This window comes from Pristiophorus japonicus, chromosome 16, assembly GCF_044704955.1.
Source record: "Pristiophorus japonicus isolate sPriJap1 chromosome 16, sPriJap1.hap1, whole genome shotgun sequence".
NCBI classification, from domain to species: Eukaryota; Metazoa; Chordata; class Chondrichthyes; family Pristiophoridae; genus Pristiophorus; species Pristiophorus japonicus.
This window is the reverse complement of record NC_091992.1, coordinates 97100729-97122006: the sequence shown is the minus strand read 5'-3', so window position 1 is coordinate 97122006 and position 21278 is coordinate 97100729.

The following is a 21278-nucleotide window of genomic DNA, read 5'->3' as shown; positions in this document are numbered from 1 at the left end:
TTTTCAAAACTCTCAGAACTTTATCAGACAGATTGCAGATGGTGTTTTCTTTCACCACCATCTTTGATGTACACTGAGAATTATCTGATGATAATGTACAGTATTATTGGATTAGTTGAGATCCCAATCATGATGCTGCTTTTACAACATTTGTAGACCTCACAAATCTAAATTCAAGGTTAACATTGCCAGCACATTTCCAGCAATTGCATCTCCTCCCACTCCTGCCCATGAATGCCCCAAGGATCCATCTCTGACCCTTTCTTTTCCTGGTCTACATGTTGCTTCTTGGTAGCATTATCCTTGACATTGGTCAGATTCCACGTGTATGATAACAGTGCCCAGCTCTACCTTTCCACCAGTACCCCTGACTCGAGCACTATCACTGTTGGTGATTCCTTGTCTGAGAACAAGTCATGGTTAACCCCAAACTTTTTCTAATTGAAAATCAGTAAGATCAAGGCCATCTGACTCAGCTCCCACCAAAAGCTCTTGCAATAGATTCCAGCCCTCTCATTGGCTGCTTGTTCAGGTGAACCAGGCAACAAATATTAGTGGAAAAGCAAACTACTGTGGATGCTGGAAATCTGAAATAAAAACAGAAAATCTGGAAATACTCAGCAGGTCAGGCAGCATCTGCGGAGAGAGAAACGGAGTTAACGTTTCAGGTCATTGCCCTTTCATCAGAGCACCTCCGTCTGCCACCTCCTCCAGGCCTATATCCTCCATTCCTGGCCTTCTTTGCATCCCCCACTCCATCTGATCCACCTTTGGGGAGGGGGGGGGGGGGGGCAAAGCCTTCAGCTATCTTAGCTCTACTCTAAACATCCCTACCTTAACCTCACGGTCTCACTACTTCAATTCTTACTTTTAAAAGACAACCTGTGGGTCATCTCTGCTAACTCTTCCACTACTGCTCAGCTTCTATTTCCACGTCATGAAGCACCTTGGAATGTCTGTTACGTTAAGGGTGCTATAACATTGCAAATTTTTTATTGGATGTGTTCTGGAGAAGTTGGTTGCTACAGATTGGTCACACAACAGCACCACTTAGGAGTCACTAATAGCCTGAAGTTCACCAATATTTCGACTTTTGCAGAATTTGTTTTGCTCGAGTTTTCATTAAAATTTTGTGTCTTTGAGAAACTCGAGATTCAAAAGTATTCAATTAACAAAGCTCTACAAGTCACGTTCCAACCTTTTCCTTCAATTAATTTCTGCTGAGCCAGAAATTAAGCTATTTGGTGGGTGTTATGTATTGATGCTTGGGGTCACTAGACCCCAGGGGGCACCACTGTCGGAGGTCATCGGGCTGTACGCGCATGTGCGTAGGCCCTGGTATATAAGAGCAAGTACCATGTCATGTGGGCACTTTGGGCACAAATAAAGTTGAGCCAGGCTTAAATCTGAGTGAGTTTACAGTAACAAGTCTTTCGAGTCATTGTATACATTACTTTTGGCGACGAAGTAACTTAAGAACTTTCACATGCACAATGGGCACCATTGGAATTCTGGAGAGATTCGTGGATGGCGAGGATTGGGTGGATTTTATCGACCGCCTGGATCAGTATTTTGTGGCCAACAAAATGGAGGAACATGGTGATGCAGTTAGGCGCAGGGCGGTTTTCCTCATCGTTTGTGGTCCAAAAATTTATGGCCTCATAAAGAATCTTCTCTTGCCTGCACATCCAACGGACAAAAACTACGCAGATTTACGCGCTCTGGTGAGTGAACATCTCAAACCAAAAGAGGGGATCATCATCTCACGCTATCACTTCTACACACATGTTCGTGCTGAGGGCCAGGATGTGTCAGGATTCGTCGCTGACCCAAGACGTCTGGCTGAGCCGTGTAAGTTCGGAAACACGTTGGAAGACATGCTGCGAGATTTCTTAGTGATAGGCATCAATCATGATGTGACCCTTTGGAAATTATTAGCTGCAGAAACGCTGGATTTGAGCAAGGCCATCGCGACTGCCCAGACATGCATGGCAACTGATGATAATTTGAGGCAGATATCATCGAAGAGTCAGAGCTCCACAGCAAGTACTGTAAACAAGACTGTGTCGTCGTCTGGCAGAGCTGCTTATGGCAGGGCCTACTCGACTGCTTATGTGAAATCTGTAGCTGCTCAAAGTCCGCCAACTGGTGCCAATCTGATTTCACCCTATTTATCAACTGACTTGAATAATGGTTAATGTGAAGCTGAATAGTGTGCCTGTATTAATGGAGCTGGACACAGGTTCGAGTCAGTTGATAATGAGCCAAAGGACATTCGACAAGCTGTGGGACACTGAGGCTGTGAAGCCTAAGCTGAGTCCAGTCAATGCCAAGTTGCGTACTTATGCTAAGGAACTCAAACCAGTGATTGGCAGTGCAGTAGTCAAGGTGTCGTATGATGGTGTGGTTCACGATTTACCATTATGCATTGTCCCAGGCAATGGTCCAACGCTGTTCGACAGGAATTGGCTCGAGAAAATCAAATGGAACTGGAATGATATCAAAGCGTTGTACTCGGTGGATGACACTTCGTATGCTCAAGTGCTAAAGAAGTTTCCTTCTTTGTTTGAACCGGGCATTGGCAATTTTACTGGAGCCAAGATGCAGATTCACCTGGATTCTGATGCAAGACCTGTCGATCACAAAACTTGGTTTGTTCCATACATGATGAGGGAGAAGGTCGTCATTGAGCTTGACAGACTCCAACGTGAAGGGGTCAAATCACTGGTTGAATTTAACGAATGGGCCAGTCCCATTGTTCCTGTGTTAAAGAATGATGGCACTATCAGGATCTGTGGAGACTACATGGTTACGATTAGGATCAGTATCCGTTATCGAGGCCGATGACCTGTTTGCCATGCGAGCTGGTGGAAAGTCGTTCACTAAACTGGATCTGATGTCGGCCTATATGACACAGGAGCTTGTCGACACTTCAAAGAAACTCACCTGCATCAACACCCATAAAGGACTATTCATCTATAATAGGTGTCCTTTTGGAATCAGTTTGGCTGCTACCATATTTCAGAGGAACATGGAGAGTCTACTGAAGTTCGTTCCTAGAACCGTCGTGTTTCAAGATGACATTCTGGTCACTGGTCGTGACACTGCTGAACATCTGAACAATCTTGATGAAGTCCTTCATCGTCTGGACAAAGTGGGACTCAGGCTGAAACATTCGAAGTGTGTCTTCATGGCACCTGAAGTTGAATTCCTGGGGAGGAAGATTGCTGCTGATGGTATCAGACCAATTCAAAAACCAAGGCCATCAAAAATGCATCCAGACCTCAGAATGTGATGGAGCTGCGTTCATTCCTTGGGCTACTCAATTACTTCAGTAATTTTTTACCCAGATTGAGCACTTTACTAGAGCCACTGCACATGCTGCTCAGAAAAGGCGACAATTGGGTCCAGGGTGTATTTCAAGATAGAGCTTTTGAAAAAGCTAATAATCTGCTCTGTTCAAACAAGCTGCTTGTTCACTATGATCCGTGTAAGCATCTTGTATTGGCCTGTGATGCTTCATCATATGGGGTGGCTGTGTACTCCAACAGCAAATGAGTCGGGCAAGCTACAACCTGTTGCGTATGCTTCGAGATGTTTGTCAAAAGTGGAAAGAGCTTACAGCATGGTAGAAAAAGAAACTTTGGCCTGTGTGTATGGGGTCAAAAAGATGCATCATTACCTGTTTGGTCTTCGTTTTGAATTTGTAATGGATTACAAGCCACTCATTTCATTGTTTTCTGAAAACAAGGTATTAATACCAATGCATCATCCCACATTCAGAGGTGGGCATTGACGTTGTCTGCCTATGATTATGTCATTTGTCACAGACCGGGCACGGAGAATTGTGCCGATGCACTGAGTCATCTGCCTTTGCCCACGCCAGATATGGAGTCGCCTCAACCTGCAGATCTACTGCTAGTAATGGATGCTTTTGAGAGTGAAGATACCCCTGTCACTGCTGAACAAGTTAAGATCTGGATCAGCCATTTATCGGTTGTGAAACATTGTGTCCTCAGTGATGATTGGTCTGCAATACCTATGGAAATGTGTGATGAGACTAAACCTTATAACCGTCGCAAAGATGAACTGTCCATTCAGTCAGATTGTTTACTGTGGGGTAATTGCGTTGTTATGCCTAAGAAAGGCAGAGAAAAATTTGTATGTGAACTACATAGCACTCATCCTGGCATTGTCATGATGAAAGCCATTGCTAGGGCTCATGTAGGGCCTGGAATTGATGCTGATCTGGAATCATGTGTGCATCAGTGCAATACTTGCATGCAGCTAAGTAAAGTAACAGCAGAATCTCCGCCTAGTCTTTGGTCGTGGCCATCTAAATCATGGTCGAGGATACACATCGATTTTGCTGGCCCTTTCCTGGGAAAGATGTTTTTTGATGCATATTCAAAAAGTGGATAGAGTGCATTATTATGTCATCCAGTATGTCCACAGTTACTATTGAGAGCCTTCATGTCATGTTTGCTACTCATGGCTTGCCTGACATTGTTGTGAGCGACAACGGATTGTGCATCACAAGTCTAGAGTTTCAGGAGTTCATGAAACTCAATGGTATCAGATATGTAAGGTCTGTTCCATTCAAACCTGCTTCTAATAGTCAAGCAGAGCGTGCAGTTCAAACGATCAAGCAAAGTATGAAACGTATGACTCAGGATTCACTGCAGACTCGTTTGTCACATATATTGCTTAGTTACAGGACAAGACCCCACACACTTTCCGGGGTCTCGCCTTCTGAACTGCTGATGAAGAGAAGTCTCAAGACCAAGTTTTCTCTTGTCCATCCTGATTTGAATGATCGTGGTGAAAACAGATGCCAAAATCAGCAATGGTGTCATGATTGTGATGCTGTGTCACATGACATCTCTCAACGATCCAATTTATGTGCTGAATTTATGGTCAAGGTCCAAAGTGGATCACCGGTACTGTTATGGCCAAGGAGGGTAACAGCGTGTTTATTGGCGTGCTCAAGAATGGGCAAACAGGCAGGAAACATATTGATCAGATAAAACTGCGGCACACGGTGAACCGGAACTGGTTGAGGAAAATGCAGTCAGTGACCAACCAACCAATGTTCATTCATCAGAAGACTCTGCTGTCATTACTGAATCTGGACTTTCCGTCTCGGACATGGTCATTACCACTTCCATCAGATCGGTTACTCAGCCTCCAGTCATAACTGACTCAGAATACTCGCCCAGAACTGGAGTTGAACTGAGACGATCAACTCATGAGCGGAAAGCCCCAGGCAGTCTTAATTTGTAAAGAGACTGATGCTAAAATCTTGAAGGGGGATGTTGTTATGTATTGATGCTTGGGGTCACTAGACACCAGGGGGCACCACTGTTGGAGATCATAGGGCTGTACGCGCCTGTGCGCAGGCCCCGGTATATAAGAGCGAGTACCATGTCATGTGGGCACTTTGGGCGCAAATAAAGCTGAGCCAGGTTTACACCTGAGTGAGTTTATGGTAACAAGTCTTTCGAGTCATTATATACATTACAATGGGATACGTCAATGGACAATTATTTAGAACTACAATCGTTCCATTTCTAAAGTGTGGAATACAGAGAGAGACATATCGAATGGAAAAGCTGCCACAACATATAAACTGAGGGTCTTTGATCTATCAATTTGTATTCCTGTAAACACCAACTAATTGTCTGTGTCAAGCTAAGATCCTTATCAACTTTATGTGTAATTTCCCACATTTAATACATTTCCTCTGCCATAAAATAAGCTGTCACCCATGTCTGTCAGCGCTGATTAGATCAAAATGTTGCATTTTTCAGCTGCTCCCTTCAGCCGTGTTGTAAAGCTGTCGACTCTTTGCTGTGACATGTTGCAGGAAGGTTTAGCTTCATTGTCCTTTAATTAGGGAAGATTTGCCTCTTGCAGTTAGGCCCATGGTTCAAGTCAGTGGGCATGAAACTCCAGCACTGATCTGAAAGACGATAATGGAGGTGATGTGTGTTCTGACGAGGCACTGACCCAAGGCCTGCTTGGTGTTGGCTCCAATTGCCCTGTGACTGAATTATATGGTCCCAGACACCAGAACCCCTGCCAAGCCTTTAATTTATATCTACGGTGGAGGCAGAGTTGCTGGAACAGTGAAGAACAACTCAGCTGCAGAACCACCACGTTGGATGATAAAGTTTGACTGTTCCAGGGACAGTACGAGTGCTTTAATCCATTCTTATCCAAAAGCATTTCCATGAAATGTTTCTAGACACTAAATGCAATGCGCCAGATGCAATCAGTAATACAAATAGATCATCCGTTGGAATCCTTGCTATTGTGCTCACCATAGCAACACAGCCATTAAATATCAGTTCTAAAGGGATTCCATAGTCTTCACGCTAGTTTCACTTAAAAGCCCTAAATGTACTTCACAGGGACTGCATGGCGCAGTAGTTTAGGGAAATGCTTTTTTGTTTAAAAGAATGTACTGACCTCCTTCACCTGAATCAGTATAACATTTTTTTTAAATTAAAGGCCCCATTCATCTCCACTTTTGTTCTAAGGCAACTTTGGCCCAGATTTTGCAGTCAGCAGCAGATGAATGGCGCCTTAAACTTACACTTGCCCACAGACTTTCTATGGGCTTTTGCGTTGGAAGTTGCAGTGATTAGAAATCCATTTTGATGCAGCGTCCTCTACAGGGGATCAGGGATTGGTGTGAACAGGGAAAGCAACTGTGTATCTCCTTAACCAATCAGATTGAAGAGTCCTTAATGGGGCACGCAGAATCGAAACCAGGAAGTACAAATTAGAATATTTTATGCAACGCCAAATCAGGTACAGAATGCAAAATAAAGAGAGGGAAAGAAAGATTGAGAGAGAGCGAGAGAATGAGAGAGAGATAAGAAACAGATAGAAAAAACTATTTAATCTTTTTCAATTTAAAAAAAAACTCCAACAAAATCTGAAGGAATGAGACTGTACACAAATAAAAGTAAATTTTCAGTGCCAGAGAGGTTGTTTAGCTGTAATTAAGACTTATTACCATGTTAAAAATGTACTTACACTGGAATGGACAAGCCCTAACCATTTCTGGCGTATCTATCACGCAACTATAGCAACTTCAAGCCGTTCCATGTATTTCAATGCAGAGTCACTCGGCGAGATACCATTATACCAAAACTCCTGGAGGAGCAGGGTAGCTCAGTCAGCAACTTCCTGATTTCTGCATTTTACCGCGCATGTGTGGCTGCTGGAAGTTGCTGTCTGATTTACCCTTAACTAACGGTGAGCACTGATAGCCTCACAATTATTATTACCGCTGAATCCGGGTCATTGTTTTCCAATATTTTTAGGTCCATGTTAACTGTCATGTTACAGGATATTCAACACATTTAGCAGCCTGCAACTTGAAGGATGAATCCATGGAGCGGTGTTGCAATGATAATACAGTCCACAAGTATTTATTGCAGCAAAGCTTATAAACTGGGTGATTCCTTCAGTCAAATGGAGAGCTGAAAATTACACATTTAAATCTTAAAGAGTAATTAATTGCAGAGAATAAAGTTGATCTGCATTGAACTAGAGTGGTACTGATTTTAAACATTATAAATCATTCATTTTTACTACTTCCTTGTGCTTCTAGTTAATTTGGAACAGGGCTGCTCAAATGGCGGGCAATGATCTGTCTGTGGACTGAGAAATAGTTACACCTGGACTACAGCTTGCAACTGACTGCTCTCAGCCATTTTTCACCATAGCCCCTGTCTGGAACCTCTTTCGCACTGCTGCCATCTCCACATCTATAGTTCCCATTCAATCTGTGTACTGTCACCTTTATCATTAATTTGATTATCTTGCATATATTTATTATTTGCTGCATGTAGTTTTTTAATGCGCAGGAATTTGAGGGAATGGTTTTAAACAAAAATCATCATGGGTTAAAATTTTAATATTTGTGAACCAGGAGTCTGAAGTGTGGAAAGAGCTACCCCAGTTCCTGTTTGGGGGCTACAAAGGATTGTGGTTTTAGGCTCCCATTGATGGTGAAGCCAATAAGAAGGGTAAAATAATCTCTCGCAGTGATCAAGTTATATGCGTGTCCAAGGTGCAATCTAGCATGAAATAGACCTCACTCATAAAATATCATGACATTTTGGCTTCAGGCTGTCTCTGGGCTCAGCTGGCTAGTAAAAGGAAGGTGATGCAAGACAGAGGCAGTCATTCAAACTAGTTCAAAGGAGAGCCTGGTGTCTGTGAGAAAAGACTAGAGAAATGTAAGGTTTATAGCCTTAATGGAGGCACCGGAGAAATAATCTAACTGAATATACAAGGTAGTAACCCAGGATAAAAAGAGAAATCTTAAAAAGTACTTTAAGCTAAATTACAAGAGGGAAGAGGTACAGAGTAGAACAATCATCAGGAACTTGTTCACTTAAAGTGATCAACATATGGAGTTTCAAGTTAAGTGGAGGATGTAAAAGTCTTTTATTATTTTAGAAACAATTGGAGGCCACAGCAGGAGTACTGTAGGTTCCTTCTAGATGGAGGAACCAAGTCGGGCTGAATGGAGATCCTTGGGCTGGATTTTCAGCTTTGATGTTTTTCAGGCGGTAATGGTGGCTGGGCGGTAAAGTTTGCACCCAGGAACAGTTTGCGCCTCAGTAAGTAACATTGGGCAGCTGGGCCCTGAGTCAGGGGGCGCAGTGCTAAGGGAGGCGTTGTACACCTATCTTGGGCGCTAGAATGGGAAACTCCCGAGCTAAAGAGCCTGGACGGGAGCACTCTAGGAGACGACTGGGAGGGGGGAGAAAAAAGTCAAAAAACATTCCCAAAACATAGCCCATGCCACCACAACACAAATCGCAAAAAAAATTAAAAGAAAAATCAATCACACTTACCTTAGGAGTCTGTTAATTACCTCTCCGCAGTCGGTATTGTTGCACCGCCTGATTTTCCAGGTGTTCACTGCGGGGCGTGTTGCGGGGCGTATGGGTCGGGCAAGAGTCACAACTCGCACCGGTGTCGCAACCAGGAGCGTTGCACACCGGCGCAGCTCTTCCAGGTAGTGCTGCTCCGCACCACCGCTAAACCGGACCCGAGGATCGCTGTGGGGCGCTGGATGCTGACCACCCAGCCAGAATCTCACCGCTGCCATTGCCGCCGCTCCAGGGTGAAAAATGGAGCAAAGAGGAGCCGAAAATCTGCCCCAAGTCTGTAATTATCTTGTGATCTTGTAGTACAGGTGAGCAACACAGAACCACAGAGCTTCCTGAAGCAACTTATTTGTGCTTTATTCAATATTCCCAGCTGGTATTCCTACCTTTCTGTGTGGTTTTACTTTTCTAATGTGGTGTAATTTTAAATCCTTTTGTTCTACTGGGATATTGATGTGGGATCTAACATATTACTGGTGAGACTAGCACTGGACTTCCAGCAAACTACTTGAGTATCCCTGATGTAGAATATAATGTATATAGTGTTATTTGTATAGTGCTGTATATTTTGCACAGTGTACATTCTTGCAGAGTCCCTTGATCTCTGTAAAGGCAGGATAAGATTCCCCTTGATAACCTTGTGTTAGTATGAACATAAATGTGGTCGGAAAAGTTCCTTTGTTCGACAAAACTGAACACACACTCTTAAGAGAACACATTTACAGAAACATCCACTGCGAATTTTACACATTTACAATTTTGCTAGAAATGGTTCAGAGGATATCTTCTAGCTATGTTTACAATACCAACGAGAGGAAACTTTCTCGCATCATGTATTTCGCGGAAGTGTTCTACAGACTACACTGTTCTATGAAATACATTGGGTTCCCCCAACTACACAGAGCCTCAAGGATCTTGCAAAAAAATAAAGCATTCAGCACCAAACTTACAGGTATACTAACAGAGTCAGATCAGTTTTCAAAATGACTGAAATCTGAGTTTTGCCTCAGTGAAAATTGGGTGAATAGTACATACGAAATCAATGCCAATTTTAACCTGGACAATCTCAGGGTAGTATTCAGACTGGTGTTGATGCAATTTAATACAAACAGGAAACAGGCTTCCTTCTTAAATCTTCCCCTGATTATTCTGCTGCAACACTTCATCTTCCTTTTTCTCATTGTCTCAATGTTTCACCTGTTGCTACCCCGATTGTTCCTTAAATTAAATGGAAATTCCACAAATGCTTTTTTCATATGTATGCACACAGCACATCAAGTACACAGGAATAAAGCACCTGACATACACATACATGCAGAATCTAATGGTACTGCAGTGTAACAGTAATAAAGACACTGTCCACCATGCTAAAAAATCCTAGAGACAACAAAGTTCCAGGTTTGATTCCCAATCTATTCTGATTGTTATTCAATGACTTGTGTGAGAAAATGCATGTAGACATTGGTTGCAGACAGCAGCTGGCTGGACTGTAATGGCAGCCATGGTAAAATAGCCTACCTGTACAAGCACACACATGAGAATGAACATTTGGGAAATGTATAATGAAACTGAGTGCCTTCAGGATAAAAGGGGAGACAATTTACTATATGCTTACCATCCATTCTTAGAACTTAACTAAGATTCTTCAGGCTGCTGCTAACGAAAGCAATTTGTTGCAAGTAATTAAAATCTGCCCAGAAACAGGCATTTTAACTATCCCAGCGCTATTTACACACAATTGAGATACTCAGGCTGCAAACTGCACGCAGCAAGTGTGGAAATTCACAGGATTTGCACAGGATGTTACACTACACCAATTCACTTGACCTAGCTATTCTCACACTCAAAGACAGTAAATCGCCACCTCCCTCCTTTCTACCTTTTTGTGAAGAGGAGTGGATGCGATGAAGTTACAATGTGTTATAGAATAGAAGCACACTGTGAGGTAGCGTAATTACACTATACAACACATCCTCAGTCTCCCCCACTAAAAAAAAATCAAAGTTCATTATATGCAAGTAACTTTAATTTTATTTTATCTTTTACAGCCATTTAGGACTGACTGTTTAAAGCATTTTATTGATATCGGACTTTTGAGTTGCAATAGCAATACAACAACAACTTGTATTTATATAGTGTCTTTAATGTAGTGAAATGTCGCAGGCGCTTCACGGGAGTATTATGAGATTTTTTTTAAATTGACACCGAGCCGCATAAGGAGAAATTAGGACAGGTGACCAAAAGCTTGATCAAAGAGGTATGTTTTAAGGAGCGTCTTGAAGGAGGAAAGAGAGGTAGAGAGGAGATGTTTTGGCAGGGAATTCCAGAGCTTAGGGCCAAGGCAACAGAAGGCACGGCCACCAATTGTTGAGCAATTATAATCAGGGATGCTCAAGAAGCCAGAATTAGAGGAACGCAGACATCGCGGTAGGTTGTGGGGCTGGAGGAGATTACAGAGATAGGGAGGGGCGAGGTCATGGAGCGATTGAAAATAAGGATGAGAATTTTGAAATCGAGGCATTACTTAGCCGAGAGCCAATGTAGGTCAGTGAGCACAGTGGTGATGGGTGAGCAGGATTTGATGTTAGTTAGGACATGGGCTGTCAAGTTTTGGATCACCTCTAGTTTACGTAGGGTTGTAAATACGTTGTAAACTCAGCAAATGGACATAAACAATGAGCTGACATTACTGCACTTCACATCCATTCATTGCTGCCTACAAGAGTGAGATTTTGCTTCAAACAAATTTGGGGAGGAGTTATATAGCACAGCTGCAGAATATCACAATGATGTTGCATTTAAAATTGTGTCCCCCCAGTAATGAAAATATTTAGTGTTACAGGGAGCTCAAACTCACAACACAATAGCACACGGTTCAAAGTGTTTGGCAAAATTATTGAAATGCACCTTTTATAATTTGGGATAGAGTTTCACTTTAAGTGATTCCTTGAACTGCCAGGTTACACAATTGCACATAAAAATGACATAAACAAAGTGGCAGATTTATGGGTCACTTATCAGTTTTATAAGTAACCAGAATAGAAAAAAAAAAGAAAATAACCACATTCTCATAGATTGTTTCATATTTTATAGTTGATTCAGGATAACTGATGATCTCTTATTGAAAAATTAAAACTTTGTAAATATCAATAACTCAGCCTATTTCATTGTTCCTACTGCAGCAGATTCTGCATATAAAAAATTAATAATACAAAACATAACCTTTTACAAAGAATTATTGCTGGGGATAGAGATGGCAAACTGCAATTTTCTATATAAGTAATGAAAGCGAGAATAATTGCGACTATTTTGTGCCTGAATCAGAATTCGAATGGAATAACATGACTAAATGAGATAGTGATGTGGAATGCTGGAATCCTATTCGTGACAGAGAATTGCTGTCAGATCAGGTATACACTGGCCCAGAAATTGCGGTCGGATGCTTCCCGTGGGCAAATGCCTCTGACCACATTAATTTCTACAAAAGCACCTGGTGATTCCGGATGTTCGCCGACTTGCGGACCTGGGGCTATACGTGAAGGCCAGTTAGGGACCTACGTATCCCAGGAGCATACAGGTTTCATGTGGATCTCTGGGATCATGTAGGTCAGCCCAATCTATCAGAGTAGGGTGATCCCCATTCATACTTATAGTAATTCCGTATGTATGGAGCTCACATAAGTAAGAATGGGAAAACACACAAACACTGAAAATAATTTTTAAAAATACATTGCATATTTAAAATTAATTAAAATGCAATTTAATTAAATATTTTATACAAAAACATTTTTCTTGCATTTTTTTTAAATATGTTTTAACAGGGCTAAAAAATAAAGTTACCTTTATGGACAGGGTTTTTAATATATAAATGAGTGACAACATTTTGTTTTTCTATTTTTTTAAAACTCTTACGCTGATAAAGCAGGCCTTACACCTGCTTTCACCAGTGTAGGAATTTGAAGGACATTCACTGGGCAGGATTTGGGCAAATAGCCCAACTCTCCACACGTGGAGGCTCTTTTCCTTTGCATGTGTTGACAGATCGCAAGTGCCGGTTTTAGGCACGCTCGCTTCATAGACCTAATCCCAGAACTTTCGGGGACCCCGCGGGCGTGGGCTCACTTTGTACTCGCCTGTGGCGTGCACAATTTCAGGCCCATTAACTTGGAATCAAAAGTATTTTTGTCTTTCAAAAAAATAAATACAATTTGATGTAATTATTTTTTTAATGTAACTATTCATTTGTCTGTAATCACTAATTAGATACTTTCATTTTAAAATCGACAAGGTATTTGATTTCTCAGTTTAAATTGTTTCCTTTCCATTAGACGTAGAAGCTGAAGGGGCCTTCACATTCCCACAACACTTGACCCATTGAATTACCCTATCTGCAGCAACAAATGGATAAACAAGAGTGATCTTTACTGTAGTGACTCCCCAAACATGTTTGCACTCACATTAGTCTATTGTGTTCTCTTATTGAGTTGCTTGTCCAAAACAGTTTCAGATTTTCTCTAAGATTTGCAAGTGGTCTACAGTTACCCAATAAGGTGCTTTCCATTTCGTTCAGAATTCTGTTTTAAAAGTCAAACCCGTGTTGGGAAAGCCAGGAGCAAAACATGTTAACCTGTATAGTTGTATCAGCTGTGGCTCAGTGGGTAGCACTCTTGCCTCTGAGTCAGAAGGTTGTGGGTTCAAGCCCCACTTCAGAGACTTGAGCCCGTAATCTAGGCTGACACTCCAGTGCAGTGCTGAGGGATGCTGCACTGTCGGAGGTGCCGTCTTTTGGATGAGACGTTAAACCGAGGTCCCGTCTGCTCTTTCAGGAGGGCGTAAAAGATCCCATGGCACTATTTCGAAGGAGAGCAGGGGAGTTATCCCTGGTGTCCTGGCCAATATTTATCCCTCAATCAACATAACAGTAACAGATTATCTGGTCATGATCACATTGCTGTTTGTGGGAGCTTGCTGTGCGGAAAATGGCTGCCGTGTTTCCTACATTACAACAGTGACTACACTCCAAAAGTACTTCATTGGCTGTAAAGCGCTTTTAGATGTCTGATGGTCATGAAAGGCATTATATAAATCCAAGTCTTTCTATTTTTTATTTTTTGTATTATCTCGATGTTGATATTTTAAAAAGATAACAAGTTACTTTGATCTCCTGTTGGGGAGTTTGTGGACCGGTTGAAACATCTTTAAAGAGCTGATGCACTGTTTCTGTAGGTCTCTATCAAAAGGAGAAAATAACACACAGAAAAAGTGAAAAATCATAACAACAGGCCGTTTATGAACACTGTGTCCTTGCTTGCAATGGGTCCCTTTAATTGGTTTCCCCATGCAACATACTGAAGATAAAAAGCTTCCGGCCCTCTTAATAATTTTTACAACCCCCCAGTCATCCAGCTGGCTGTTTGGGATGTCAACATGATTATCAAAACTGCTTAGAATTGCCAATGTTGTTGCCTTAGTAACAGATCCACATGCTACCACACACAGCCATATTATGCTAATTAATTGCATAGTACCTCACGTCAAAGCAAGGCAGTGGTGCATATGCACAAGATGAGGCATTGACGTCAATTGTCAGTAATGATATGAGCTACAGGCTCCTGAGAAATGTGATCACTCTGGCTTATACCCTGGAGATCTAATGAAGTAAAAGTATTTTGTTATATTTATTTAGTTGTCCTCACAACTAGTTATGCACGTTATTTGTACTTATAGTTCAACAGTGCCAGTTGTTTGCTTTCCATGGGAATATGACTTACCTTTCTGGAGGAAAATGAAGAAAAGACAGAAAGGAACATTACTTTTGTAAAAAATATTCAAGAACCACACAGCATAAAACTGCATCAGTAATAAATGGATAATCCCACTAAGAGACCATGAAGATGACTGGTGTGTGAAGTGGAAATGTCACATTGATATAGGAAAAGGTGGTTTCTGACATTGTGGTTGGGCAGTTTCTTAGCGTAGAGAACTTGACTGCTGCTCCATGCTGTTCCTGACCAAGGAATGGAAGCTGCATTGTGGAGATACAATAAACGGAAATAAGTTTCACCAGCCCTTACTAACATTCCTCAGACTGCTAACTCGACACACTGACTAAAAACAACAACAACAACATGGATTTTTATAGTGCCTTTTACATGGAAAAACATACCGACTTCACAGAGGAGTAACCAGGCAAGAACAGGTGCTGAGCTACAGGAAATATTAGGAGGGGTGACCAAAAGCTTGCTTACAGAGGTGGGTTTTAAGGAGGAGAGGGAGATGGAGAAGCATTTATGAGTTTAGGAAGGGAATTGTAGACTGTGGTTGTTGATGGCTGCCAACAGTAGGGCAAAGGGAGGGGGAGGGGGTTGCACAAGAGGCCAGAGTCAGATGAACGCTGACTTCCAGAGCTGCAGGAGTGACGCCTTGAAGAAATTTAAACAAAAGGATGAGAAATTTAAATTGGAGGCTTTGGGGGACCGGAAGTCAATGTTGGTCAGCAAGGATAAGAGTGATGGGTGAGTGGGAAAACAACTTTTCTCTAATCAAAGTGCAGTGAAAGTATTTTTTTCTTACACTTTTCTTTATTTTTAAATGGGGAAGGTAGAATTTGGGGGGTGGGGGGGGGGGGGGGGGGAGTCTGCGGGCTTCCATTTACTCCTCCTACAACAGCAGCTGTGTCGACAAGTGAAATTAGCATGAAATTAACTTGCACATTTTATATAAAAACAGAAAATGCTGGAAATCTCAGCAGGTCAGGCAGCATCTGTGGAGAGAGAAACAGAGTTAACGTTTTGGGTCGACGACCCTTCGTCAGAACCGAAATGTTAACTCTGTTTTTCTCTCCACAGATGCTGCCTGACGCGTTGAGATTTCCAGCATTTTCTGTTTTTGTTTCAGATTCCAGCATCCACAGTATTTTGCTTTCGCACATTTTATCATCATCATGGGCAGTCCCTCGGAATCGAGGAAGACTTGCTTCACTCCTGAAGTGAGTTCTTTGGTGGCTGAACAGTCCAAAACGAGAGCCACAGACTCTGTCACAGGTGAGGCAGATAGTCGCCGAGGGAAGGGATGGGTGGGACTGGTTTGCCGCATGCTCTTTCCGCTGCCTTCGTTTGACCTCTTCACACTCTCGCGTTGAGACTCAAAGTGCTCAAGGCCCTCCCGGATGCCCTTTCGCCACTTAGGGCGGTCTTTGGCCAGGGATTCCCAGGTGTCAGTGGTGATGTTGCACTTTATCAGGGAGGATTTGAGGGTGTCCTTGTAACGATTCCACTGCCCACCTTTGGCTCGTTTGCCGTGAAGGAGCTCTGCATAGAGCACTTGCTTTGGGAGTCTCGTGTCTGGCCTTTGAACTATGTGGCCTGCCCAGTGAAACTGATCAAGTGTGGTCAGAGTTTAATGCTGGGGATGTTAGCCTGGATGAGGACACTGATGTTGGTGCGCCTGTCCTCCCAGGGGATCCGTAGGATCTTGCGGGGACTTTGTTGGTGATATATCTCCAGCAACTTGAGGTGTCTTCTGTACTTCGTCCATGCATCTGAGCCATACAGGAGGGCGGGTATTACTACAGCCCTGTAGACCATAAGCTTGGTGGTAGATTTGAGGACCTGGTCTTCGAACACTCTTTTCCTCAGGCAGCCAAAGGCTGCACTGGCTCACTGGAGGCAGTGTTGAATCTCTGCATCAATGTCTGCTCTTGTTGATAAGAGGCTCCCGGGGTATGGGAAATGGTCCACGTTGTCGAGGGCCGTGCCGTGGATCTTGATGACTGGGGGACAATGCTGTGCGGTGAGGACAGGCTGGTGGAGGAACTTTGTCTTACGGATGTTTAGCATAAGGCCCATGCTTTCATATGCCTCAGTAAATACATCGACTATATCCTGGAATTCAGCCTCAGAATGTGCGCAGACGGAGGCGTCATCCGCGTATTGTAGCTCAACGATAGAGGTTGGGGTGATCTTGGACCTGGCCTGGAGGCGGCGTAGGTTAAACAGCTTCCCATTGGTTCTGTAGTTTAGTTCCACTCCAGCGGGGAGCTTGTTGACTGCGAGGTGGAGCATGACAGCGAGGAAGATTGAGAAGAGGGTTGGAGCGATGACACAGCCCTGTTTGATCCCAGTCCGGATGTGGATTGGGTCTGTAATAGATCCATTGGAAAGGATCATGGCCTGCATGTCGTCGTGGAGCAGGCGAAGGATGTTGACAAACTTTTGGGGGCATCCGAAACAGAGGAGGATGCTTCATAGACCCTCGCGGTTGACAGTGTCAAAGACCTGTAAGGTTGATAAAGGCCATGTATAAGGGCGGGCGCTGCTCCCTGCATTTTTCCTGCAGCTGTCATGCTGCAAAGATCATGTCCGTTTTGCCCCATAGGGGACGAAATCTGCACTGTGACTCTGGGAGGAGCTCCTTGGCCAAAGGGAGAAGACGGTTGAGGAGAACTCTAGCGACAACTTTCCCAGTGGAGGAAAGTTGATAGCAGGGAGATTCTTCTGTCGTTGCCACCGTCGGACTTGTCCCATTTTTTACAGATGGTGACGATCACTGCATATCTGAGATCCGGCATGCTCTCCTCCCTCCAGATGAGAGAGATGAGGTCATGTATCCATGCCAACAGCGCCTCTCCGCCATAATTTAGCTCCTCAGCAGGGATTCCATCTGCTCCCAAGAACTAACAGATCGCGAGCGCAGAGCATTTCTGAGCCTCAAGCAACAACCCAACTCGGGAACAGCAAAGCAACATTTTCGACGGCTCAAGGCTGAGGTCCAACAAAAAACCTAGGGCCTAAAGAACAGGTGGTGGATGGAGAAAGCACAGGAGATACAACAACTGGCCAACAGTCACAATATGCGAGGATTCTTCATCGAAGTCAATGTCAGCTACGGTCCAAACTCCCAAGGCCTCACCCCACTGCTGGCCAAGAATGGGAAAACACTCATCAAGGACACCGAGGCTGTCAGGGCCTGTTTGAAGGAGCACTTCGAAGATCTCCTCAATCGAGACATTGCCTTTGACTCGAGTGTTCTCGACTCCATCTCGCAGCTTGCGACCGCCACCACCTCAGTGAAACCCCAACATTGCACGAGGTAGGAAAAGCCATAAAACAGCTCAAGAATAACAAGGCAATGGGAGCAGATGGAATCCCTGCTGAGGAGCTAAATTATGGCGGAGAGGCGCTGTTGGCTATGAAGGCCAACATGCCATTTGCTTTCTTAACCGCCTGCTGTACCTGCATGCCAACCTTCAATGACTGATGTACCATGACACCCAGATCTCGTTGCACCTCTCCTTTTCCTAATCTGTCACCATTCAGATAATCATCTGTCTCTCTGTTTTTACCACCAAAGTGGATAACCTCACATTTATCCACATTATACTTCATCTGCCATGCATTTGCCCACTCACCTAACCTATTCAAGTCACTCTGCAGCCTCATAGCAACCTCCTTGCAGATCACACTGCCACCCAACTTAGTGTCATCTGCAAATTTGGAGATACTACATTTAATCCCCTCATCTAAATCATTAATGTACAATGTAAACAGCTGGGGCCCCAGCACTGAGCCCTGCGGCACCCCACTAGTCACTGCCTGCCATTCTTAAAAGTACCCATTTACTCCTACTCTTTGCTTCCTGTCTGCCAACCAGTTCTCAATCCACGTCAGCACACTAGCCCAATCCCACGTGCTTTAACTTTGCACATTAATCTCTTGTGTGGGACCTTGTCGAAAGCCTTCTGAAAGTCCAAATATACCACATCAACTGGTTCTCCCTTGTCGACTCGACTGGAAACATCCACAAAAAATTCCAGAAGATTTGTCAAGCATGATTTCCCTTTCACAAATCCATGCTGACTTGGACCTATCATGTCATCTCTTTCCAAATGCGCTGCTATGGCATCCTTAATAATTGATTCCATCATTTTACCCACTACCGATGTCAGGCTGACCGGTCTATAATTCCCTGTTTTCTCTCTCCCTCCTTTTTTAAAAAGTGGGGTTACATTGGATCAGTTCCTATGAAGTGGAGGGTAGCCAGAGTCTATGAAATGTTGGAAAATGACTGTCAATGCATCCGCTATTTCTAAGCCCACCTCTTTAAGTACTCTGGGATGCAGTCCATCAGGCCCTGGGGATTTCTCGGCCTTCAATCCCATCAATTTCCCCAACACAATTTCCCGACTAATAAGGATTTCCCTCAGTTCCTCCTTCTTACTCGACCCTCTGACCCCTTTTATATCCGGAAGGTTGTTTGTGTCCTCCTTAGTGAATACGGAACCAAAGTACTTGTTCAATTGGTCTGTCATTTCTTTGTTCCCCGATATGACTTCCCCTGATTCTGACTGCATGGGACCTATTTTTGTCTTTACTAACCTTTTTCTCTTTACATATTTATAGAAGATTTGCAGTCCATCTTAATATTCCCTGCAAGCTTCCTCTCATACTCTATTTTTCCTGCCCGAATCAAACCCTTTGTCCTCCTCTGCTGAGTTCTAAATTTCTCCCAGTCGCCAGGTTCGCTGCTATTTCTGACCAATTTGTATGCCACTTCCTTGGCTTTAATACTATCCCCGATTTCCCTTGATAGCCATGATTGAGCCACCTTCCCTTTTTATTTTTACGCCAGACAGGGATGTACAATTGTTGTAGTTCATCCATGTGGTCTCTAAATGTCTGCTATTGCCCATCCACAGTCAACCCCTTAAGTATCATTCGCCAATCTATCCTAGCCAATTCACTCCTCATACCTTCAAAGTTACCCTTCTTTAAGTTCTGGACCATGGTCTCTGAATGAACTATTTCATTCTCCATCCTAATGTAGAATTCCACCATATTATGGTCACTCTTCCCCAAGGGGCCTCGCACTATGAGATTGCTAATTAATCCTCTCTCATTACCCAGTCTAAGATGGCCTCCCCCCTAGTTGGTTCCTCGTTATATTGGTCTAGAAAACCATCCCTTATGCACCCCAGGAAATCCTCCTCCACCGTATTGCTTCCAGTTTGGTTTGCCCAATCTATATGCATATTAAAGTCACCCATGATAACTGCTGCACCTTTATTGCATGCACCCCTAATTTCCTGTTTGATGCCCTCCCCAACATCACTACTACTGTTTGTAGGTCTGCGCACAACTCCCACTAATGTTTTTTGCCCTTTGCTGTTCTGCAGCTCTACCCATATAGATTCCACATCATCCAAGCTAATGTCCTTCCTAACTATTGCATTAATCTCCTCTTTAGCCAGCAATGCTACCCCACCTCCTTTTCCTTTTATTCTATCCTTCCTGAATGTTGAAAAACTTTGGATGTTGAGTTCCCAGCCCTGATCATTCTGGACCTACGTCTCTGTAATCCTAATCACATCATATCTGTTAACATCTATTTGCACTATTAATTCATCCACCTTATTGCGGATACTCCTTGCATTAAGACACAAACCTTCAGGCTTGTTTTTTTTAACACCCTTTGTCCTTTTAGAATTATGATGTAGTGTGGCTCTTTTTGTTTCTTGCCTTTGTTTACTCAGCCTTCCACTATTGCTTTTTATCTTTCTACCATCTGTTTCTGACTCCATATTACTTCACCCTGTCTCGCTCCATATGTTTCCATCCCCCTGCCATATTCGTTTAAACACTCCCGAACTGCATTAGCAAATGTTACCCCCAGGACATCAGTTCCAGTCCTGCCCAAGTGCAAACCGTCCCTTTTGTACAGGTCCCACTTCCCCCCAGAACTGGTTCCAATGTCCCAGGAATTTGAATCCCTCCCTCTTGCACCACTGCTCAAGCCACGTATTTATTCTAACTATCCTGCTCCCTCTACTCTGACTCGCATGTGGCACTGGTAGCAATCCAGAGATAACTATCTTTGAGGTCCTACTTTTTAAAGAGTCCCGTCGGCCGGTTAACGGCAGCCACAGAGTCCCTTCAGCCAACTCTGAACCGGCCTCGGCTGCGACCTCGGATTCTCGGCGGCCCAATCTGCGGAGGGGAAAACAGCTGGATGTCGTTTCCTGTGTTGTCGTGGGGAATCGGTAAGGCCCTGAAGTCGGCGAATCGGTAAGGCTCTGAGGTCGGTGAGCTGGGAGGTCGGTGAATCAGTAAGGCCCTGAGGTCGGCGTGTTGGTAAGGTCCTGAGGTTGGCGAGTTGGGAGTTCAGACTTGCTCAGCCCGGGAAGTCAGCGGGAGAATGCACCGACTGCAGCAGGCACTACTAACCAATGCTAGGGGCCAGGGCTAGGGGCGGGAGCTTCAGCCAGGGCTAGGGGCGGGAGCTTCGGCCAGGGCTAGGGGCGGGAGCTTCGGCCAGGGCTAGGGGGCGGGAGAACCTTCTAGAGTGCCAATGGTAACACCTTCCCAT